The following is a 25,811-nucleotide window of genomic DNA, read 5'->3' on the forward strand; positions in this document are numbered from 1 at the left end:
AAGGGGGTTGTCCCACAGCAACCTGACACCCAGCCTAAAGTAGAGAAGAAACAATCTTATCTTCAAAGATATTCTGGGTATGACTTTTCCCAAACAGAGTAGACTGTAATTTGATACACAGAAAGTTCTCAAAATTTGGGGGTACTACACCAGATTGGAATAAATGAAATAATATCTTCCAAAATAAAGGAGGCCTCTGAACCCCCAAACTTCTAGAAGCAGGCAACATGTTGAAAAAGAGTCTGCTGCAAACATCAGCTGTTTCTTATTGGAATGGAAGGACAACACAGAGGATGGAGCCAAGAACCACAAAAAATCATTCCCAGTGAGAGCTGAGGCTGAGAAATTGGTTGAATTTCAGAACTTCTATGGACTAGTATGTGTTCTATGGTGCTGTAACCCACTACACACATCCATTTTGAACAGGGGTGTCTACTGGGCTTATATAATTCCTACATTCCCACTTTATATATGCGGGGCTGGTGGACAAAAAACTTGTCCTTTTATTTAGTTCACACACCTCAGCAACTGAGAAACCACACCCAAGCCACCTACACCTCCACATGATTTAATGAATGCAATTCTGGTATCTGAGTTGGAGTCTGATGCTATAATGGGCTGAGACTGCCAGGCATCTTGGGAGTGAGCAAGTGTGTTTTGCCTTTGAAGAAATGTAAATAATTTGTGGCCAGAGGGCAGGTTGTAATGGATTAAATATGAGTCCATAAATTCTTTGATGGGAGCTATTTCCCTTCTTCTTGAATGCAATCTGGCCCTGCAGCTGCTCTGACCAATAGAATGCAGTAGAACTAATGTTATGGGACTTCTGCACCCCAGTGTGAAGAAGGCCATCAGTTTCTACTTTTGAGCTCTAGGAAAAAGCCAGCCACCATGGAGGAAGTCAGACTACCATGAGACTGACATGCTATAAGGCAGATAATGCCAGCCTTGGGGAGAGACCAAAAGGAAAGACATTCCCAGATAGCACCTAGACGACACCACAAACTCAGCTGAGGCACCACCCTGTAAAAAAGTCATCCTGAAAATTCCAGCTCTGGTAGATATCATGTGGAGTACAGATGAGCCATCCATCAAGCCCTGCCCAAATTGCAAAAGAGTAGACAAATAAACAACTGCTGTTGGTTTAAGAGACTAATTAGAAAGGTGAATTGTTATGTACCTTAGAAAACCAAAACACTTCATTTCTCTCCCTCCTTCATCCCATCCTACCCCCAGTATACAATCACTAAATCTTACCTCTCTTCCTCTTTAATATTGCTCTAACCAGTCCCACTTTTTTTCCACTTCCACTGTTTCCATGATTTTTGCATGAACAACTCTCAGTAGCTTCCTAATACACCCCTCCACCCTTTTACCAATCCAGCTACTTCCAATACACCCCATTCTCCAAATCACGGTCAAGGTGTTCTTTCTAAATACAAACCTAACATCACATCCATGTTTAACATCGGCACTAGCTCCCCAGCACACACACATACAGTGAAATTCTTCACAAGGACACACAAAGGATTTCCCCATATGGCATCAGATCACTTCTCCAGCTTCATGTGCAACTATCGCCCATTGGTAAAGAGCACTCCAGAGAAAGAGTAAGTCTCATAGGAAAAACCCAGAAAAAGTTTCTAGAATATAGATGCCTACATGCTGTCACTAGTTAACCATGTGACCCTGAGCAAGTCACTTTAAACAAGCTTCAGTTTCCTTTACATAATATTAGTGTTAGACCACAATGAGATGATCTCTTGATCACTCATCCATCTCTAATATGCTGTGGTATCAAAATGCTTTCAAAAATGAGTCCGAAACAAGGTAAATATTTTCAAAAAGGAAATTCCACATACTCCTCTTTTCCCTGACCCAGCTCTACCCTCAAGCTTGTGTGAGAGCTTATTTCCAGGATTAATTCTCTTACTTGTTCTTAATTTCCCCTTTTCTTCCTCTAAAGTCCCAGTATCTTCCAAACCCCAGGCTTCCTTGTGACAATAGTTTCCACATTCGTGGGGGATTGCACAGCGGTGGTGAATTCCTGATTCAATTCATCAATAAGAACTCTTTTTGCATCAGGTGCTTCAGTCAAGGTCCACCCGCATAACTATCTTTAGTCAGTGCCTGATACTATGTGATATTGGTATTAAGCAGCTTTTTCAACAGCTGAAAGTAAATTAAAATCAGAAAGCACACAGGACTTCACCTTCACACAAGAATAGCACAATCTATTCTTTCCTAACAAGAGTTATGTACAAAATAAAAAATATAACACTCTGGCAATAAGAAATTCTCTTTTATAGTAATGATTAACAGAATATACAGATTAATCTACATTTTCTCACTCACAGAACGCCGTAGGTTTATTCTCCAGATAATGAACGTGCTTTGGGGTTGATTTTTGTTGTTGTTGTTGTTGAAAGCTACCGGAGAATAAAAGAACAAGTTTTAACTAGTTTTAGAATGTATCTATCAAACTAGAACTCATAGAAAAAAGCTGCACTGTAAACTCCATGAAGACAGACCCTTTCTCAGTCCTGGAGACTGGAACACTTGCCAAATGCATGAAGGAATGTTTCAATTAATGGACAATGAACATTAAACAGTGAGGAATTATTCAAATCATGAAAACCTGTTGGCTTTTGTCGAAGTGAACACTTGAAACACAAACTCTGCTTGGAATCTACTGAAACATTTAGATCTTGAGCCCTTCCTCCTCCACCTAATGCAAAGCTGTATTAACTGAGCTATACGTACCCTGTAGGATGTGTAGCCACCTGCCAAGGCCCTAAAGTCAAGGATGAACATGGCACAGATTCTAGTAGAATCATTCTGACTTATAGATTGCAGAGTGGAAGGTGAAATAATTTTACTGCCAAGCTTTTAAAAACATGTTTATATTAAAATACTTAAGATATATTATCAAATAAATTAAAATCTGAATTACTTCTTAATATACAACAAGTTATCAAAGTAATTTAGAGTTTGTGGCAGACTTAAAAGGGTTTTGTCCCCCATCTCCCTAGGGATACAACTTCATTCTTCTCTGCCCTTAAGCTTTAGTTGAAACATGTCAAAGGATTGAACAGAACATTTCTCCATTCTTTCAATATAACAACTAACCCAGGTTTATAATAATGATTCTGGTATAATAAATATTTCCATTCTCAGGTAATAGCTTCAAAAAAAGGATAAAAATTTTTAAATTGAACAATCTGAAACAGTCTCCATTTAAAAGATCATTTGTCTACCCCAATCTATATATTTTACTTGGTACATACACTTTTACTTTAAAAACAACTTCATTTTCCATGTGGTCTTCCACCGTAGTAAACATACATGCACACACACACACACACACACACACACACACACAAACTGTATCATCCATGATCTGTGATGAAAAGATTTCTAATAAATCATTTTGTATATGTATTTTAATTTGGCTTAGTACAGAAAAAAAGGTAGAATTTATAAAGAAGGTAAAAATAAGCAAGATACAAGAGACTTTTTATATCTAAAAATACATACTAAAAGCAAAAATGGAGCTCACAAAAAGAATAAATTATACACACAAGGTGTCCAAACATCTTCCATTCCCTATCAAAATTAGAGGAAGCCATGAAGCCTGCCAGCTACCAGGCCACAGGTTAATGAGCTCCACAGTCCAGTTTCACAGTATGTCTGGCATTTGCAGTCATGGGGAAAGAACATGCAGCCCCCGTGCTCCCAGGTCCCTCACTTGAGTCTACTCCAGGCATGCAGGGCCAAAATAAACCAGACCAGGAGACTGAACTGCCTTTCGCTCATGGATGAAGACCTACTCTTCTACATGGCCAGGGACCAGGAGATCCTGGGTCAATGCATTTTTAATTCCAGTGGATCCTCCACTTTACAACATGACTCATTTTTAAGGGAAACATTTGTGGGGGTTTTGGGCAGGGGAGAAAGGATTAAGATAATTATTAGTTCTAGTTTCATGGCTAGCAACAAAATCACTTACTAACAACTAGTTTTTCATTATCACTAAACAAAATATTTTAATTATAGGTTCTATTCATATTGCTTAAATAAATTACATTCTAAATTTTTTTTTTCCTGTATGTTACCCTGTAGTTACAAAATATATTATTTTTGATCTAGCAACTATCTTAGAAAAATAAAGGCAGGAAGTATAAATAATTTTGTTACACAACTCCAACATTTCCAAAATACACATGCTGCTCCAAAATAAAGCAAATACAAAGAAAATGAGTTACTACTTACTCTCATGCTGCATTTTCTTTTGATATAAATTTCAATTACATTAGTTTTTATCTTAATAAATTATAATTTTCCTCTTCCTAGTTGCATTCTATAGCATCATTACAAAAGAGTACTTATCGACTCCAATTTCCCAACTCTGTCTGTGCTTACTATTAAAAATTTTGGGTTTACTATTGAAAGAGCTCAAGAAAACACAGAGGAAAAACATAGGCTCAAGTGGAAAAATGAATGTGAACACAGACTTCTTAAGAGAAGTAGTAAAATAAACCTAATAGGGAAATGCTTACATTTGAACTTCACTAAAGAAATACAGATTAAATCAAGGTACTAGTTTTGGGAAAGATTATGATATAAAAGATTATACACAATGCTAGAGAAAGTTCAAGGAAATCAGGTATTTATATATTTATATATATATATTTTATATATATATATATAAGTGGCATAACTGTAAATTAGAATAGGCTTTTGTAGAGGACACATATATACACACACCTGCATACACATCGCCCCAGCAAAGGCAACAGTTACTTGAATCAAAGCATATTCATTTTGAGAAATAGTGAACAATCACTAGATTTTTTTAAAAGATGGCACAGAAAAAGCAGGTTCAATACTGCATGCATAGTATTATAGTAATACTTTTTAAAATATGTATTTGATCTTATTTCAGAATAGTTTTAGATTTAGAGAAAAGGTGAAGATAGTTGAAAAACTTTCTTTATAATCCATACCCAGTTGCTTCTACTGTTAACATCCCTCTTCAGTATGGACACCCAAATGTCCTTCTTCTGTTTCAGAATCCCATCCAGGACAACACATTTCATTTAGTCATCATGTCTCCCTAAGCTCCTCCTGGCTGTAACAGTTTTGAGAGGTTCTCAAGAGGCATTTTTTTAAAAAAATGTTTCTTAATCAACATTTATCTGATGTTTTCCTCATGATCAGACTGAGTGATGGGTTTTAGGGAGGAAGACCACAGAGGTAAACTGTCATTTCTAACAACAGATTCAGGAGAAGGCATGAACAAAAAGAAATACCACAAAATGTTAACAATAATTAAATTTGGGTAGCGAGGGACTACAGATAATTCTTTTCTTCTAATTTATCTAAATCTTTTTTTCAATATTTCACTAAAACCACTTTTTATGACTTTGAAATTAAACACCTAAAGGAAGGCCCTTAGATTACAGTTAGAAATTGAACAACAGTAGAACTATATCCATCTGCTGCTGTCCCCCCACCACCCATGCAGAGAAATGGGGATGGTTGCACTTGCCCGGCAGCTGCTGCTTGTCCTCTATGTCACCAGCAGTCATGCAATTGATTTGACAGCTGTTAAGTGACTTCTAGGTACTGCACATCCATTTAGGCTAGGGGTTGAGAAGGACAAACTATTTGGGTAGAGTTGCAGTTTCCTCTGACATCTTTCTTACATATGGGCCATTATGTATCTAATACCTTTACTGACACAAAACGGGAGAATACAGCTCATCAGATCTCAGCTATATGGGGAGAAGGTCATGGGTAAAAAACAAAACAAAACAAAAAACCATGTTGCAAAATAGTAAATATATAATTTTTGCAAAAATATTTTCATAATTTATACATCACAACAAATTCTATGTATGTGTATACATGTATACATGCATTTTTTTTTTTAAGTCTAGGGTATGCATCAATCTATAATTTTCTGACAGGACGAAACATTGAAAGGGAAGTTAGTTTTCTTTTTTTTTAACTTTTTATTTTTTTTATTGAATAAACTTAACCATAATCATCTTTTATTATTACCAAAAGAAGGTTGTAAATAACAAGGCAGAAAAGCTTTAAGCCAAAAACTCATTTGTCTAAAGAGTTAAATTAACCACTGTGTACAAAATAAGACACGATTTCAAAGAGTAGAATAAAAAAAATGGAAGTTTTGGTAAACTTCTAGCATGGTGAACCAAGACTATAACATTTCATTTATCTTTCAAGAATTGTGTCATTTTATGTCTTTTGTTCCTTTTTAAATTGAAATTAAATGAAGCTGTCTATATTCCTTGCACATCTCTCTTCCCTTGGCTACCATTATTTTAAGAAGGATGTTCATGACAAGCACTAACAGGGTTTCTCAGTCATAATTGAATTAGTTCACTTCGGCCTTTCAAACAGCTGCAGTGTTTAAAAGCATCCAACTGTGAGGGCTACATGCCTTCATGTTTCTTTGCTTTTTAACAAGCTGACTTGACATACATATCTCTAGAGAATTTATTAAGAAACACATCCAAGAAGCCAACCCAGAAGGAAAACAGTAAACAACTTCACTGCCACTCAGAAAATAACACTATATTCCTTATAATTTTATTATTTATGTACTTTATGTACAGCCAAGATCACTGGGCAGCACCCAGATTTGAAAAATGTCCAAAGTACTTAAATTGCCACCCAACTCAACTTTGACTTAAACCATTGCAGGCCTTTGTCAAAACACAAGTAAATATGCTGTCTTTGACAGACAGCACAATTTTATGGCTTTGTCCTTCATTTCAACCTCAGCACAATTTTCTCCAAGGGCATGTCACAAAACAGAGCACCAAGGAAATGAAACCTCTGATGGTAAGTGTTGGTGAGGATAAGAGGACCAGGAAGGACAGAGCACATCACGGTGTTGTCATCCACGAGGCCTTTAGGGAATTCATCTCTGTAACATACATAGTTCTAGTTACTAACATTTTACGATTCACATAAGAGTCGAATAAACAAAAGTGATTATTAGAGAAAAGAGAGCTCAGGAAAAATCAGGCAGTTCCCTCCATATCAAGTTGGAAAGGTCCTGCATGACTAAACCACGACATGTGCTTTGGTTACCCACAAGCAGGGTTTATGGTACTTTAGTGGACAGAAACGGAATCCAAAGTCTTGGATGTGGAAAACAGCCCCAGCACCTAAGGGTTAATTAAGGGTCCAGCACACTCATTCAGATGCATGTAGGATCTGCATCATTTACGTAACAAAATACCCTAGTATTGATACCCTAATGAGACCAAAACAATAGTTATGTATCTTTTCAGAAGTTATATATCATCTCTGAAGTTCATAATAAACTGAGGCAGGTGAGACAAGCTGACCAAAGCTTCAGAAGTGTTTCTGATCTGCATCCGTAAGGAGGAGAAACTATTCACCCAGCCCCCGTCGATGACAACACTGGTAAGTGGGTAACAGCTATAAATTCTAGCCCACATCGTTCAGACGGTCATTCATCTCTCTGCACATCTACATTCAACAAATTCAACAACATTCAAAGAATATTTAACTGAGTGTTTACTCACAGGGCATGAGTTTAAACAGGTGCTGTATTAAAATAGATTAATAGGCCACGAGTTCTTTCCTCAAGGACATTAAAATCTCCAGGACAATATCTTCTGTTTTCATCAGACCAATTCCCTCCAAATCTCTTCCTCAAACAGCCGGAAAGATTACACTTCTGAATTCTAGGATGACGGCTGCAGCAACAGAAGCATAATTTTTTGATTTTCCCAAATCTCCACACAAAAACAGAACAACTGACATCAAAACCAAAACCCATGGACAACATTGACAACAAAATTAGGTGAGGAAGTATCCTCTTGAATCCAAAAATGCAGTGGCTTTGGTACAAACCACATACAAGACTTGTAGAATCTCGGCATCTCTGCGGAAAGACGCAAAGGGAAGCGGCCAGGTGACTCATGGGCCAGAGAACAGATCTCCAAGGCAGCCAACAGGTACTCACTGTCAGTCATGGCCTGCCCATGGGAGCACAGCAGCTGAAACCAGAAGTTTTTCTCTACTCCAATTAGTGAGTGAGTGAGAAGGGCCCACAGCAAAGCCTAAGGGTACAAACCGGAAACTGACACTCCAGCACTCACATCTAAGAAAAGAACTCACCCCAACAAGAAACTGCTTGATCAGGAAAGAGAAAATAGAAAAAAAAGAAAAGAGATGGTATAGATAAAAGAGAAAGAGAGGAACAAGCTGGGAAGTCTCAGAAAATAAGCTACCATATTTTTAACGGCTTTATTAATGTATAATTTACATACCATAGATTCAATGCATACAATCACTGCTTTTTAGCATATTTACAAAGTTATGCAACCATCACCATTATCCAGTTTTAAACATTTTCAGTATCCCAGAAAGAACCCTGTACCTATCACACCTCCATACCTGGACCTTACTCCCTTCCCCCAAACACTGATATAATTTCTTTATGTATAGATTTAACTATTCTGGACATTTTATATAAACAGTGTCATAATATGTGGTCTTCTGGGACTGGCCTCTTTCATTTAAGCACTTTTTAGGGTTCATGATGTTGTGGCATATATCAGTGCTTCATTCCTTTCTATTGCTAAGTAAAATTCCATCATATGGATATAAAACACTTTGTTTATCCATTCATCACTGGATGGACATTTGGGCTGTTTCTACTTTTTGGCTATTATGAATAATGCTGCAATGAAAATTCATCTATGAGGGGATTTCTTGGTATAAATTTGGGGGGTATAAATGCTGTTTTGATACATGTACATATTGTCTAATGGTGGAGTCCACGCCTTTAGTGTAACCATCAGTCAAAACAGTGTCATGTATGAGTTTTTGTGCAGTTATGTTTTCATTTCTTGTGGGTAGGTACCTGGGAGTGGAACTGCTGAGTTACTTAGTAACTCTATGTTTAACCTTTCAAAGAACTGGCAGACATTTACCACAGTGGCTGCACCATTTTACATTCCCACCAACAGTGTATGAGGATTCCGATTTATGCACTTTCTCATCAACACTTGTTATTATCAGTCATTTTTATTATAGCTGCTCTGGTGGGTGTACTATCTCATTGTGATTTTGATTTTCATTTCTCTAATGACAAATGATGTTGAGCATTTTTAATGTGCTTATTGGCCATGTGAATATCTTCTCTGGAAAAATGACCATTCAAATACTTCGCCCATTCTTTAATTGGATTATCTTTATTATTAAGTTGTAAAAATCTTGTACATGTGCTGTTTACAAGTTCCCTCCGATATATGATTGTATGCACATATATATATATGCAAATACACACACACACACACACACACACACACACATATATATATATAGTTTTTCATAAAGAGCTATTGGTCAGTTACCAGTCTTGCCTCCAAGGAAACTTTTGTTTAACGTTATAATATGAACATATATGTGTGTCTTCACACAATGATATACATATTTGTGGGTTGTTTTAAAGGCTAGAAATATAAACACCAGAATCTCAACAATGTTTATATCACAGGAATGCCTGATAATTGGCAAATTTTTCCTTTTTGCTCAATCTGTTTTAAAATATTTCCTACAACAAAATCTTTTTTAATTTTAAATTCATATTCATTTTAAATGTATGCTCATTTCCTCTCAGAAATTTCAAATGACTCAATTTAGAAATAGGAAAATAGTGGCTGGGTTCACAGTTAATTTGTTCTTTCATTTCAGTAGCCCATTTCAAATCAAAACATTCCATTCCTTCCTTATGTGTATTGATTCCCAAAGACTTATTAAGGGGTTTTTTCCCCTCTTCAAAATACCCTGGCTAATAGATAAATTTAAAGTATTGGGTTTCTCTTGAAGTTTTGCAAATTAATTTAGTTCATTCCGCAGTTTGATGCAGACTGACCCTAGGTGAAACTTCACAGTAAAATATATAGAATACAATTTTTTTTTTTTTTTGAGACGGAGTTTCACTCTTGTTACCCAGGCTGGAGTGCAATGGCGCGATCTTGGCTCACCGCAACCTCTGCCTCCTGGGTTCAGGCAATTCTCCTGCCTCAGCCTCCTGAGTAGCTGGGATTACAGGCACGCGCCACCATGCCCAGCTAATTTTTTGTATTTTTAGTAGAGATGGGGTTTCACCATGTTCACCAGGATGGTCTCGATCTCTTGACCTCGTGATCCACCCGCCTCGGCCTCCCAAAGTGCTGAGATTACAGGCATGAGCCACCGCGCCCGGCCAGAATACAATTTTAAGGAACAAAAACACAAATCTCTTTAATAAATTTATATTCTGCTGTCAACAAAGGCTTTCAAGGAGGCAATAAATGTTCTCTGCAATCTCAGCTTCTCTTTAGACATTTATGTAATTTCAATTAATAAGTTTACCAAACCCTTTTCCAGATAGCTGTAAAGGTGCCTCTTAATCTTAGGATGTGAAGATACTAGTGTTAATTTATACTTGCCCTGCTATGTCATCTCTGGAGGAAATAAATTTTCGTGAAAAACTTCTTTTAAATATTCTCACCCACTTGACAGAAGTTGTAAAGGATTTCCCCAGCTTTTTGATTTTTAAATTTGTTCATCAAATTTGTTTATCTTATCCTAATTTGCTACTTACCTTAAAACCCAGTTGCCTGCTTTGTATAAAGGAAGTAACAGCACTCTCAGAGTATTGCTCTGAGGTTTAAATAACCTAATGTATGTAAATAACAGTGTATGCTCATGATAATCACTCAATACACAGTAGCTGTAATTACTATGTTTAATATATTCTCATCATGTCCCCCTTAAAAGCTCTCCTATATTATAGCCATCTCCCCTTTTCATTCCAAAGGTTCCTATGCTGTCAGTCTCCCCTCTCCTATCTCCACGCACACAGTAGTCCACGTGTGGACACAGCACAGTGGTATACAAACGTTAGAACAGTGGTTCTTCTTCTGTCTCCTTCTCTTCAGAGCTAATCCTTAAATACACAGCCCATCACACTAATGAATTATGCCCCAAATAAACGAGAAGCCAATGAAGACTAGAGGTCAAACTATAAATAAACTCCACACATGCTGTATTTGCTGAAGAAGCTGGGTCAGGGCACACCACACTACATGATGTGCAGGTCTATATTTGGTTATCAAGAAATTAAACACCTGTCTCTTTTCCAGGAATACCGCATGGACATTCAAAGTGAAAACAACTACTTTAGAAATACTGAAGGGGAAAATTTAGCCTATATTGTAAGTGCAGCCATAAAATCTTTTAATTAATATAAAATGTAAGACATTTCACATAGACCATGAATCCACACGGCAAAAGCTTATCAGGCCACAGAGATAAAAAAGCCAAAAGAACCCAAACATTGTACCATATATTTTCCAACAAATGGTTTAAATGCTCTTCTCCACAACTGCTCCTTTGTTTTACTAAGCCTAGAAGGCAAGCACAGGGAAAATATGACAATAATTCAAATTCTAATGCTGATAATTAAGAGTTAAATGAAATACACAATAAATTTATTCCCCGCCTTATGATATAATGTGATGAAATAGAACTAGTTACCACTTAGTATGAAACAGGAGATCTTAATGTAAAATCTAATTAATACTATTGTTATGTCTGCCTCATAGGTTTTTAGGATTCCTCCCAAATCCACAAACATCTGGAGTAAAGGACATTTCCCAAAATGCTGCAATGACAAGGGCCATTTGGTGAAAGTGTTTCAAAAACAATACTGAGATGGTTGTGTGAAGCCATAGCGATAGCCCCAATTTATACAGTTAAGCAACCATAGAATGCATACAGAGCCTCTTTTTATTTTGAGACAGAGTCCCGCTCTGTCTCCCAGGTTGGAGTGCAGTGGCGCAATCTCGGTACACTGCAACCTTTGCCTCCTAGCTTCAAGCAATTCTCCTGCCTCAGCCTCCCAAGTAGCTGGGACTACAAGCACATCACCATACCTGGCTAATTTTTGAATTTTTTTTCTTTTTGATAGAGACAGGGTTTCACCATGTTGGCCAGGCTGGACTCAAACTCCTGACCTCAGGTGATCCACCCTCCTCAACCTCCCAAAGTGCTGGGATTACAGGGGTGAGTCACCGCACCCAGCCCATGGATGCTTACAGAGCTTCTGAAGACACTTGGGGTTCAAAAAGTACTGCTTCCATTTGCAATATTAACTTTACTTGATCCCATAAATTTTCATAAGGCTAAGGATGAACCCGTCAGTTTACCAAGATTCACTTACTGAAATGGCACTAGGCTAACTACTCCAGATAATAACCAGGCAATCCAAACAGGTTCAGGGGCAGGCCTGGGGACAGCAGTGTTATCATGTCTGGGAGAAGAAGAGAAGCCTATACATTACAATGAATAAGAGACCCTGAAATTTTGTAAGGGCTGTAGAAGTTTGGGCTATCTCCTCCCAATTCACCCTAATAGTGCTTCCCCTCATAAAAAACACGTATCTGAATGATAATCCGGTTTTCTACCTTACACAACAGCTTGTTTTTAAAATAAAGTTTAAGTTAGGTAAGTAACCCCTTTATGGCTTCTAAATGTACAGATGGCTAAAAGACTTTTTTTTTCTTTCCTTTGAGACAGAGTCTCACTCTATCATCCATGCTGGAGTGCAGTGGTGCAATCACGGCCTACTGTAGCCTTGACCTCTTGGGTTCAAGTGATCCTCCCACCTCAGGTTCCTGAGTAGCTGGGATCGCAGGCACATGCTTCCACACACACATGGTTATTTTTTGTAATCCATGCCTACAAAGTCAGACTGAGAAGTCCAGACCACATCCCATAAGCATGAGGAGCTGCCCATGAAAAGTTTTTAGTAAGCTGAAATGAGAAGTATGTTCGGATGATTAATGTGACCATGAACTAGATCAATTAATGAAGTGCGTGTGTGTATATGTGTATTACATGGAGGAAGAATACGGGAGGGATGCTGATGTTTGTGTGTCTTTATGCTGTGAGAAGAAAGGGTATGCAGGATGCTATGTAGGTGTTGTCTGTGTGGGTATGGTCTGTGTGTATGTGCATGTGTGTGTGTTGGGGGAAGAGAAAATAGAAGAGGCTAGATCAGGCAGAATACTATGTCAATAATCCAGATATGAGGTGATCCTTAAAAGAGGGATTTAGAAGGGAATAGGAAAAAATGCATAGAAAGGCCATTCAAAATCAGCAATGTGAAGACTAAATCTAGGGATGGAAAGAAAGCAAATCAAAAGTAAAGTATGGGCCAGGGGCACTGGCTCATGCCTGTAATCCCAGCACTTTGGGAGGCTGAGGCAGGCGGATCACTTGAGGTCAGGAGTTCAAGACAAGCATGGCCAACATGGTGAAACCCCATCTCTATTAAAAAGACAAAAATTAGCTAGGCCTGGTGGCGCGCACCTGTAATCCCAGCTACTCAGGAGGCTGAGGCAGGAGAATCGCTTGAACCAGGGAGGCGGAGGCTGCAGTGAGCTGAGGTCATGCCACTGCACGCTAGCCTGGGTGAGAGAGCAAGACTCCATCTCAAAAAAAAAAAAAAAAACACACACAGAACGTAAAGTATGAGGTGTAGGATAGGTCACTGATTTATTATTATAAATTGAAATTGGGATTTCAAGAGAAATACTAAGACTTTAAAAGAAGAATTGGTTTTAGACCTACTGAGTTAGGACTGACAAAAGACATTCAATTGTAGACATTCACCAGTGCTGGTGGCTGTTAAGCTGTAAAGTCCCAGTGACTGCAATACTGCAGAGAATGGTGACATGAGAACAATACTGGATTGATGACATTTCCATTACAGATGATTAAGTCATCTGCAAAAACAAGTTTATCAAGCCATTTTCATGTAGGCATTAAACCACCTGAGAGTACTTCAGTCTCAGCATTAGTCACTTTAATAATTTAAACTCTACTTGGGAACACATAAATATTAAATAACAGACCACCAAATGTGGTTCCAAATAGTGACAAAGTATGGATCACACTAATCCGAACTGATTTTGTTGCTTGAAATTATTTAGAGTCTTCTGGCTTTTTAAGCATTTTTCCCAAATTAACTAACTTCTTTATAATTATTTTATGAGGAAGGCCACAACATTTCTTGAAATCACAGACAAAGGATGTGATCACAGACAAAGGATGGACAAAGATAAAGGATGAGCTGCATTTAAGAGAAAACTTCTTAAGATAAAAAAGTTTTGCTTGCTCATCTTGTTATATTTTATGATTTTGTACAAAACCACCTGTACCCAAAATGATCTTAACTGTTAATTTCTGTTATTTCTGGCAACAACATGAAGTACTCAGTACACAGACTGAAGACCACAGTCCACATAAATATCAAGTTCCTCCTTGGCCATTTTAAAGAAAAGCATAACTACTTTATGAAATTCAAGGGTCACAGAACTTAGCAATCTGACTCACTAGGAATTGTGCAATACACTTTGATTTGTAACTGAAATTTTATGCACATTACTTGTACATAGCAATCTCATAAAAAAAAGTTTAGCAAATAGTACAAAACCTCGATCTGGAAATCAAAATAGCTACTCTGAGAAAAATACTGTGGCATTCTTTCCTTTATTATCTTATGCTCTAAGAAGCATAATTTGTGTAAATAAAAAGCAATCACTGGTTCACTGGTAGTGACAAATATACTCAAGTCAGATGTCAACAAGATGGGAAACTAGGCATGCAGTGTGTGGGAACTCTGCAGTATCTTTATCTCTCTACGTCTAAAATTACTACTCTGAAATTAAAGTTTCCTTTAAAAAGTAATCCCTGTTCTTTTCACAAATTTCTAATGGATATTATATTTGGCTTCATTTTGCAAACCATTTATTCAACAAATATGTATTGAACAACTGAATGCCCAGCTCTGTACATTGTACGAAGATAACTAAGTGCTGACAGCTGAGACATCAGCTCCTTCTCATTTCCAAGCTGCAGCACTCAAGGAGCCAAAAGTGCAGGAAAGGAGAAATAAGACCAATGAATACGGACAGAGCAGCACACAAGCAATACTCAAAAGTCACAAAGCAACTTTTCCTCCTACGCAAGCAACCCTGGAAACCTACTTGACCAAGCTAGATCTTCCTCTGGCCCTGGGTTAAATCTGAGACAGGCACCATGATTAGGTGCCAGGTTGTGGATAATAAAAAGCCCCTAAAATAGTCTCCAGTCAGTAATTAAATACCCAGTCCATGGAATAACCAAACTAGACTTCATCAAAGGGAAAGCATCACCCTCCACTGGCTGAGGCAGCCGTGGGGCACCAGGACAGGGTGGGCTTCCTCTCTCCACATGCCCAACCCTAGATCCTACTGGCTGACTAGCAGTTTCTTCTGACCCCTGGAGGAGCAAAGAGGGCAGGGAAAGTCAAACTGCCCTGCAAATATCTTCATTGGCTTACGGTGCAGATGCTCAAAGCTGCTTGCTCTGCTCATAGGTGGACCCTCCTCGACATGCCTGAAAGCACATGCTCTGGATGGTCGCTTACAATTCCACCCAGTATCTCTGGTCCACTGTTAGCAGGAAAGCGGTTACTTCTCACCCACCACCTTCTGTTTTCTGCCACTGGCATGACTCACACACCATACCCTGTCCCCTAAGCTCCAGGGCCCACCTGCCAGGCTTTCCTTGCTGCCCCCTCGCTGGGATGGGGCTCACAGCATAACTGCCACTTGCCCTAGACACATCACCTCCTTCTACTTCCCAAACCTTCCAGCCTCATTTACAGGCTGAAGGTGTGTGTTGAGCTGGCTTCCCCACACCTGTGTTCTGCACCACCTGCCCTGGGTAAGTGCTGCCTGGGAGGGGTAAACCTGCCCTTTGGAGTCTGAGAGTGGTAGGCACATAGGACCTCAGCTCAAACTGGATTTCATCTTATCATCCCGCTGAAATTATAATACCAGATAGAAAATCAGAGTCATAAAAATGAAAGAAATTGCCTGGGTTCAGAATAGAAGGCTCCTTCTAGCTTTTGGTATAGGGAATCAGGATAGGTTTAATGAAGGGCCTTCATTATGGAGATCAGGGGCAGATGGAGACCAGGCAGAGGAAGAGGGGCAAGCATGAAAGGATGTGGTCTCCTTCAAGGAATCCAAGTGTGTTTTGTTTTGTTTTCAGATAGGTAAGAATTAAGATAGGGAAACCTATTTTAACTAGTAGTAGTATTGTTATTCCAGTGATTCGTATGTTAGCAATCCTTAGAAATAAATGTCCAGGTGGCTGCCTGGCTTTTTACCTTTCGGTTTCAACTCTGCTGATTAACAGATAAGCTTGGAAATCAGATAGTCCTACGTTCAAATCATGCCAATTACTAGTTATGCAATCTCGAGTAAGTCACATAATCTTCCACATTTGTCAACATGGTAATAATACTACCACCACCATTGCATTGTTGTTAAAATTAAATGGAAGTGAGTATAAATCACAGGATGGGAAATACAATAAACTCGCTGGATATGTTAACTATACTTGTTATTATTATTATTTTATCATAATTGTCAATGACTAAAATTTAAGCATTTCTCCTGAGATCATAAAATGTTAGATCTGGCAAGGATTGACCTGAAAATCACCTAGTGTGATTCATTTAAAATTAAGGTAATTGCCAAAATTTTTTAACTCAACCAGCATTTTTGTCAGTACTAAGCCCCACCAATATGGCATTGAATATGCCATGGTATTTATTCTTTCTATTGGGAAATAAGAATGTAAAGAAAAATTGTAATCAAATGTGTGAAAAGACCTATTTAAATGAGAATCCAGATGGAGGGATAACTGCTTTTCCTGCCAGACAGGAGATGGATCTGGGACAGTTACCTGGGACATGTGGCATTTGAGCTGGGCCTGAAAAGATAAGTAGGAATTTTCCAGGTGAAAAAGAAGGAAAAGAGAATTTCTAGCAAACAAAAGATCCTAAACAATGAAAGACATATATTTAGCTATTAGGCCAAAACTTTTTGTTAATTACTCCAAGAGAGGTCCCTTTTTCTAAAAAGGTCTGTGTTCTTAAAATAGAATACTTGTTATCTATGTAAATATTTAACTGACAATATTTCAAGCAGTGTTAAGGTGAAAAATACAGGCAGCATGAAGACGCAGCCTTACATAAGCAATTGCTAATAATTTCTCAGATGGGCCAGCTCCGCTAAACACTGTGTTTCAACAGTTTTCCTTTTCTCAATTTTTGGAATCGCAGATATTCTAACGACTCCAAGTGCCATGTCTGAATTACATTCTTTATTCACTTCCTACTCAACCTCCACAAAATAAACTCGCATACACCCTGTTACTATCACAGCAGCAGTTCTGGCTGTGCTAAAGGTGGATTGAAGATTGAGGCAAAATAGGAGCAGCCACTATCCAAGAGACAAAAACCACATGTAGGGACACTTGGGTGTCATAACTCCAAATGGTCTGGACCACTGATCTAGATGTTTGTTTTCTGTAACTATTAATTATTTCGCTTTCTCTCTCTCTCTCTCCTTCTCTCGCTCTCGCTCTCTCTCTCTCTCTCTCTCCCCCTCTCCTCTTTCACCACACACATACATACAAACACAAATGGAGATTATATAACTCAGGGTGTTTTTACAGTAATTCAAATTGGCTTTATTTAGCTACTTCACTGTAACCAACCAGTTTTTACAATTCCTTCAGATAATTGCTAAGGAAAGTTTTGCTGGAGGTGTTTTTGCTGGTCAAGCTCTGTGGCAATCTAAGCGGTGTTTTAAGCGGTCATTTGGCCTCTCTGTAGCTCTGCCTCTTCTCATTCCAGTGCTGGAGGAGGAAAAAGGAGCTGTTGAAGTTTTATGCCACATTTTCACCCTATTCCTTGGATTTCTGCCTAACAATGTATATCTCTAGTACGGATCACAGGCTTTTACCAACTTTTTAGTTTTTGTAGTCTATTACCAGTTTTTAGAAAATAGAGAAGGCAAATACGTGAGTTCTGATAAGGCATATCACAAAGTTGTATGGAATATATTATCAAAAATCATGTTAAAGGAGGATAAATACTCTTCTAACTATTCTAATAGACGTATTTCTGAAATTACAATAGGAAATGAATGAGAACCACACAGTAGTGTAAAGGTTTATAAGGGGCATCATACATTAACTGTGGTCTCCCAGTCACCTCCACCTGGTACATGTGTGGAACTCACAAATTGTATTAAATCGAAAAATCTTCACTGAGTGCTTACCATGTGCCTGATTCCATACTACACACTATGAGGATATAAAAACAGATTATATGATATGGTATCTCTCATCAGGGGTGATAAGACTCATACAAATAACCACAGTAGAATGCTAAATATGACAAGCACTGGAAAAACAGTATGCCACTAGCAGAGATCACAGTTTCTGAAAGGATCAGAAGGCCTCTTGCAGGAAGCAGCACTGGAGTTAGAGTCTTGGTTCGGTTCGGTTCAGTTCGGTTCAGAGTCTCGCTCTGTTGCCCAGGTTGGAGTGCAGTGGGGCAATCTCAGCTCACTGCAACCTCCTCCTCCCAGGTTCAAGCAATTTTTCTGCCTCAGCCTCCCAAGTAGTTGGGACTACAGGCATGCACTGCCATGCCCAGCTAATTTTTGTATTTTTAGTAGAGACAGGGTTTCACCATGTTGGCCAGAATGGTCTGGATCTCCTGAGTTCATGATCCACCCGTCTTGGCCTCTCAAAGTGCTGGGATTACAGGCGTGAGCCACCACGCCTGGCCTGGAGCTAGATTTTAAAGGAAGAGCAGGATGTTACTGGGCAGAAGAACACTGCATGAACAAACACAAAGGAAAAGGAGAGGGAGGAAAGTATCAGAAGAAGGGCAAGTACCACATTTTGGCAGAGACAGAATAGGCCAAAGAAGACTGGAGAGCCAAGATCCAGAAAACTCCTCAGTGGCTATAGTAAGAAGCTAGATGCTGCCATAGACTAGAAGGGGTGGAGAACTCGTGCTGGGCAGAGTAGTGGAATCAGGAATGGACAAAAGACGTCTCTTATCTGAGAGACACTTGGTCCCAGAAAAGTTGCAATGAATGCTCACTAGCCTTCTACCTACATGTCTGCAATTCAGAAAGCCACAAAAATACTACCAAAAAAAAAAAAAAAGGAGTTTATAGTGTGTAAATAATGAGTCAGCATAATTTTTAGATTTTTAAAGGTTTGAATTTCTTTTTAGAGTGTTACATCAGTGAGTAATCAACAAATCTACGTGTATAAACTTCTTTCTATGGTGTGAAACTACATGGGCCTCGAGTGGTAATTTGGTGAGGGGAATAAGCAAGGAATTTAGAAGTGCTTCAAGCAACGTGGAATACAGACACTTCTATTTTGAAGAAGATAATCAGGAGTCCTAATTAGATCTCTAGTAAAGCTTTCTGGAACATAATCAGAAATAACATCGATTTTCAAATAACTCCACACAGTTATGCTTCCTGAGATCCCTGTAAATTCTACAGAACAATAATTTAACAAGTTACGCCAAATGTAGTGGGGTACACAGATGCAACGGGGACAGGAAGAGAACAAACAGTCCAAGAAAGTATTAAAGCAGGAAATCATGGGGGGAAAGAGTGAACAAAATCTAGAGAAGAAATGTACCCCCCCAGAAGAGCTGAACGAGACCTTCAGAAGATGGACCTTGAGTGAACAGAAAAGGCAAAGCAGTTATTAAAGGGGGAATGATTTAGGCAGATTTACCCCCTGGTTCTCAAGAGCCCAACATGGGACAGTCAGACACAGAAACAAATCAAAACATCATGCTTTGTTTGCAATTTAGAAGATTGCCTATCAAAGGGAATTCTATTCACTTACCTACAATGAAGCGCTAATAAAATCTACATTTGCTTTCCAAGTTTCTTTTGGAGAAATGATAAACAGGGGAACAGCAGGTTGGCACCCGCACAGCACAGGTATTTGAGGTGCTTCTCTCGCAACTGTGTGCAGATGATGCCTCAGAACAGTGATGATAAAACAAACCATCTTTCTGACAAAGCCTTTTCTGACTCTCTGGCCACATACAATCTCTCCATCCTTGCAGGCACCACTGTACGTGGCTTCAGCCTCTCCTATTTGATTTCCAGTCTCCCTAACTGCATGGAGATTTTGTGAACTCCTCAACTGAGTTCACAAAATCTTTGAAGATAGGCATTAGGTCACAGTCATCTTTGTAACCCCCAATGGTAGAGACTCCTTAGTAGTTTTTTATTGGATGGGAAACTGTTACTAAGTAGTTCTTTGGAGTATATTTATACATGCTTTCCTGTTACAAAATGTTCTATAACAAAAACTCCAGAATAATTATTTTTGTTAAGAACAGTTACACTTCAAAGGAGCACTAATGATACTCTATTGGTTGTGTGTAGAGTCTTGGAAGAAAAACCTGATATGAAGCAGCATATCACAGACTGGGAAAACAGAACTTCTCTAATAAATTATGTTTACAAGAAAATAATTTTTGGATTATAAATGCACCTCATTTCCTTTAATATTAAAAACAAAGATGTACTTTAAAAGTTACAATGTTCTTAGCGAAAAACAACCATATTCCAAATCTATAAAAAATACTGACTTTAAAGTTAATTATTATGGCTTAATCACTGATACTGAGATGAAACAAGCCCTTATGTTATGTTCTCTGTTTTCCATTCATCAAATGTTCTACAAATCCATTTCCTCCCCATACATGGTGTACAAAGATTGTACACTCAAATGCACATTTCGTGTGTTAAATACTGGAGTTTGTTTGTTTTTTCAACTAGAGGCCAGATTGCCAAGGCTGGTCTCTAACTCCTGGGCTCAAGTGATCCTCCCACCTTGGCCTCCAAAAATGCCGGGGTTACAGGTGTGAGCCACCAACGCCTGATCTTAAATACTGTTTTAAATGTCACCTATTGTGCTATACACAAACCTTATTCCAAGAGGCTAATAATGCCGACTCAAATTATGAAATACTGAGCAAAGATGAGTTCATCTGCCCCTCAATCTCATGGAGTTCCTTGTCATTTTGACCAGAAAAATACAGTGTTAAAAAACTGGCTGTGAAAAAAAAATCAAAATAATTCAGGCCTGAATTTAGGAAGCTACTGCAGGATGAAATCAGAGTCATTTCTTTCCTATAATGGAAATGAGAAGCTATAATACAGATACAGCTCAGATACAGGTTCGTTTATCTCCATCATAATATCCTTTGAAAACCACATTACTTTTGTTATCAGGCAAAAAGTTATTATTCAAATGGAAAATTAATTTTGACTCAGAAATAATTGGAAATTCATTTTAAAATACTGAGAATTTCTACTGGAAATCTTTTGTTGTCAAAGAAAATCCTTCCAAACTTAATTCTTTACAATATTTAAATCCATCTTCTTAAAAACTGCTGTATTTTTGTAACTTGCTTATTGAATTCACTTTTATGATAGTGCTAGGAAGACTATGGAAAGTGTCTTCTCTGGGCATTTATATTAAAGATAATATCAATGAAACATTTTTCCTAGTAAAACTGGGGAGTGAGGGGGAAACAAAATTCCTCAATGCATTTCTAAATGTCACAGAATATTTGGGATTATCTTTAATTTGATAATTTGTCTATGCAAGCAAAACAGAGAATTCAATCAACTATTCAGCTACTCTTGGATTTTTAAAATGGATTTTTGCCCTAGATTTCCGTTTGTTTGTATGTCAAGCCACTATCTGTTAACCAATTATTTTAATTTACCTTACAGTTTTTATTCAAATTAAACTTCCATAAATCAGGCCAATTTTAGAACTGCATTCGCTATTAGGCTAAATGACACAGCTGACAGAGAAAACATATTTTAATGATGCAATACCAGAGTTAATCTTAGGGGAAAAGTTTCAAAAAACAACAACATTCTCAACTGGAAACTATAAACATTAGCCCAAAGTTATCACAAACCAGGTCTAAATAGTGCCTTCTGTAAAAAGTTATGACAGCTTTATTTTAATTTATCTACTTTAATTTTTAATTTATATAGTTCGAGATCTCTATGTATTTAAGTGGCTTCTTTTCTCTGTTTACAGCCAATGGGTAAGTTTTCAGGAAATATCTCAACAAGTTGCTATATAACTTATTTCCAAAAGAAAGCAGCATAATAGTATGTTTTTCACCCAGTTATTCCAGCATTAAAAATAAAAGGAAGCACTGTTTCTAACAATGCATGGTTTGTTAGGGCCAACACCTTGCTAAAGAAATTAAAATTTATTTTAAGAAAAAGAGAGAGAGGGTTTTCCCTTAAAACTGGGGGAGGGGGAGTAAAAAGAAAGAGGGAGATTAAATAACAAAGTTAGAAGAGATTAAATAAAAAGCCAAAGCAGGTGAAGACATCAATCAATTCCAGACATTTTAATTCCTCTACTGATTCTAGGTATTAAAGGCAAGAGAAGAATGACTTCTCTATGAGTCTAAAACAAAAACTTCCATTGTAGAGTAATTCTGCAGCTACCTTTCTGTTTAGTCTCCATTTTAAGCTCTTCCTAATATAGTTCCTATTAGGATCTTTGTTCTACCTTTACATTAAAGGCTTTAATCTCTCTTGATAAAAAGTAATTTTTAAAAATTATGGATGAGACAACTCAATAGTTAAAAAAAAATTTTAAAATAGGCAATGGATCTGAAGAAACATTTCTCAAAACAAGACATACAAATGGTCAACAGTTGTATGAAAAAATGTTCAACATCACTAATCATCACGAAAATTCAAATTAAAACCACAATGCCTCACATTTGTTAGAATAGCTGTTATCAAAAAGATGACAAGTAAGTGTTGGTGAGGATGTGTTGAAAAGGGAACCACACTATTGGCCAGGATGTAAATTAGTATGGTCATAATGGAAAACAGTACGGCGGTTCCTCAAAATCTCAAAATAGAACTACCATATGATCAAGCAATCCCACGACTGGGTACATATTTAAAGGATATGGTATCAGTATGTTGAAGAAGTTATCTCTCACGTTCACTGCAGCATTTTTCTCAATAACCTAGATAGGAAATGTATGGAAGTGTCTACCAACAGATGAATGGATATAAAAAATGTGGTATACATACAAAATGAAAACGCTAGTCAGCCTGGGAAGCAAATCCTATTTTTTTCAACAGCATGGATGCACTTGGAGAATGTGATGTTAAATGAAATAAGCCAGGTACAGAAAGACAAACACCACATGATTTCACTGCTCTGTGAAATCTAAAAAATTCCACTCATAGAAACAGAGTAAAATGGTGGAGGCTAAGGTGTAGGGACATTGGGGAGATGTTAGTGAAAGGACACAAAATTTCAGTTATACAGGAGGAACATGTTCAGGACTCCTACCGTACATCATGGTGACCACAGTTATTAACAATGGAAATTGTTACTGAAATAGTTGAGAGAGTAGATGTTAAAGGTTCTCATCACACAATAAAGTTAAGTATGTGAGGTAATGCATATCTTAAATAGCTTGATTTAACCATCCTACAATGTATATAGGTATCAAAACATGTTTTATACCATAAATGTATAAAACTTTTACTTATCGATTGAAATAAAATTTTTAATGGGAAAAAACTTGAATAGACATTTCTCCAAAGAAGAAACAAAAATGGCCGACAGGTACATGAAAAGATGCTTGACTTCACTAATCATTAGGGAAATGCAAAGCCAAGGTACAATGAGATATTGCCTCACTCCTCTTAGGAAGGCTATGATCCAAAAGAGAAGAAGAAATCACAAATGTTGGGGAGGATGTGTAGAAAAGGGAAAAAAAAAGTCCGTTTTGATAATGCTTAAGTCACAGATGGTCCACTTATCAAAATAAGTTAATTTCCTAAGTGATTTCACAGAAAACATGTATCTGAGTAATAAATGGAAAGAGGTTGACCCTTTTTGTTACTGGCTATATCAACAACTGTGATTCTAGACACAGTAGGATAAACACATGTAAGTCAAATAATGCCTGTTCTTATTCACCTTGCACTGAATTTATTCCCTAGCAACACTGGCATGAGACCCAGGAACTATTCAGTCACTGGCTCAAACTTCTTACCTGCTGGAGCAAATACCTACACAGGTTTGGAAGCAATCTTGTGCAATCCCATGTCTCTTAATAACCACGAGAGACTATTCATGTCCAAAAGTAAATGAAAGAAAAAGCATTCCCAAAACAGAAAGCTTTAAACAAAAATAGAAAGAATGAATATTGGCCAGGCACAGTGGCTCACGCCTGTAATCCCAGGACTTTGGGAGGCAGAGGCAGGTGGATTGCTCAAGCCCAGAAGTTTGTGATCAGCCGGGCAACATGGGGAGAGCCAGTCTGGAAAAAACACACACAAAAATAACTAAAATTAGCTGGGCATGATGGTGCATGCCTGTGGTCCCAGCTACTTGGGAGGCTGAGGTGAGAGGACTGCTTGAGCCTGAGAAGTCAAGGCTGCAGTTAGCTATGAACGTTCCATCACACTCCAGCCTGGACAACAAGAGACAGTCTTGGGGGTGAAAAAAGAGTGAGTATCTGCAAAATATAAACTTTTAAGTATCTGCTATCTATATCAACAATATCATTCAGATGGAACTTTCCAGTCTGGTGCAGTGACTCATGCCTGTAATCTCAGCACTTTGGGTGGTCAGAGTGGGAGGATCACTTGAGTCTAGGTGTTCAAGACCAGCCTGGACAACATAGCAAGAACCTGTCTCTATTTTTAAATTAAATATTAAAATAGAAAAAGAAAAATGAAGATGGAACTTTCAGAGCAGCTAGTGAACCTCATACCACTGCTGCTCCAGTTTGAAGCTTGAAGCTGGCTCCTTCTGTATTCAGACCTCCCCCGGGACTCACTCTCAAATTATTCATAATCTTTGCTGTCTTTCACTAGACTTATAAGATCCTGTAAGAGCTAGGATCCCTGGGTCACTGACCTTTGCATCCTTCACACATCTACAACTGTCCTTTATTCACTGTTTAAGTGAAAAGTCTTGAAAGCCCACATTTATGTATTCTTGTTTTTTGCTGCTTAGAAGAACAAAAAGAAAATGCCAAATTACTCTTTTATGAATTCATTTTGTGAACTATACATGGATTTCTGATATACATGGGAAATACTCCTCTCACAACTTATCAACAGGAGGAAGGGCGGAAGAAAGGAACAGACTATAATGGGAAGAAAAATTAAAATAACATCAGGAAGCAAGCAAGCATATGTACTTAATGTCAGGAAGCAAACGTAATATCTGGCATTCTCTAAGGTATTAAAATCTACAAGGGACATAAAATGCAGCCTTCATTACTTGGGTGCTTCAATACTGTTGGGTTCATGTGTTTATTATTTTGGGGAGGATTTGGAGGGAGTAGAGGGAAGGGATGAAACAAGCAAAGCTCAATCATTACAGTAAGATGCTTTATCTCATGAAACAGATCTCAAGCACATTTCGGCTTCTGTAACATTCTGTGCTAAAATCTGAGGTGAACTAGCAAAGAAGATTTTAAAGGAAAAAAACCTGAAAATTTATCTGGGCGATGTTCATGTTTTTTATACGTCCTTCCAGCATGCTTCACCCTCTGCCCCTACACTTTCATTAGTTGTATGTGGATTAAATACAGTCATAGAAAATCAGCATAATGTTTACTGGTATGAATCTATGCTAGATTTTTCTAGAAAAACAAACAAGTCAGGAATTAATGTATAATAATTTCCTTTAACTCTTATGCATAAAATCAAGACTCCTTTAATCTAAATCACTCTACATACAGAACCAGGGGACTGAACACAACAGAAATAAAA

General features: G+C 37.9%; 1 protein-coding gene across 3 annotated transcripts in view; it reads right to left on the reverse strand.

Moving 5' to 3' along the window:
- TBC1D4 (TBC1 domain family member 4) overlaps positions 1-25,811 on the reverse strand; it is a 180,997-nt gene that overhangs the window by 105,055 nt on the left and 50,131 nt on the right. The gene's annotated exons all lie outside the window — the stretch shown is intronic.

The sequence above is a fragment of the Aotus nancymaae genome, unplaced genomic scaffold, assembly GCF_030222135.1.
Source record: "Aotus nancymaae isolate 86718 unplaced genomic scaffold, 86718_ANA_hifiasm-v0.15.2.pri h1tg000088l, whole genome shotgun sequence".
NCBI classification, from domain to species: domain Eukaryota; kingdom Metazoa; phylum Chordata; class Mammalia; order Primates; family Aotidae; genus Aotus; species Aotus nancymaae.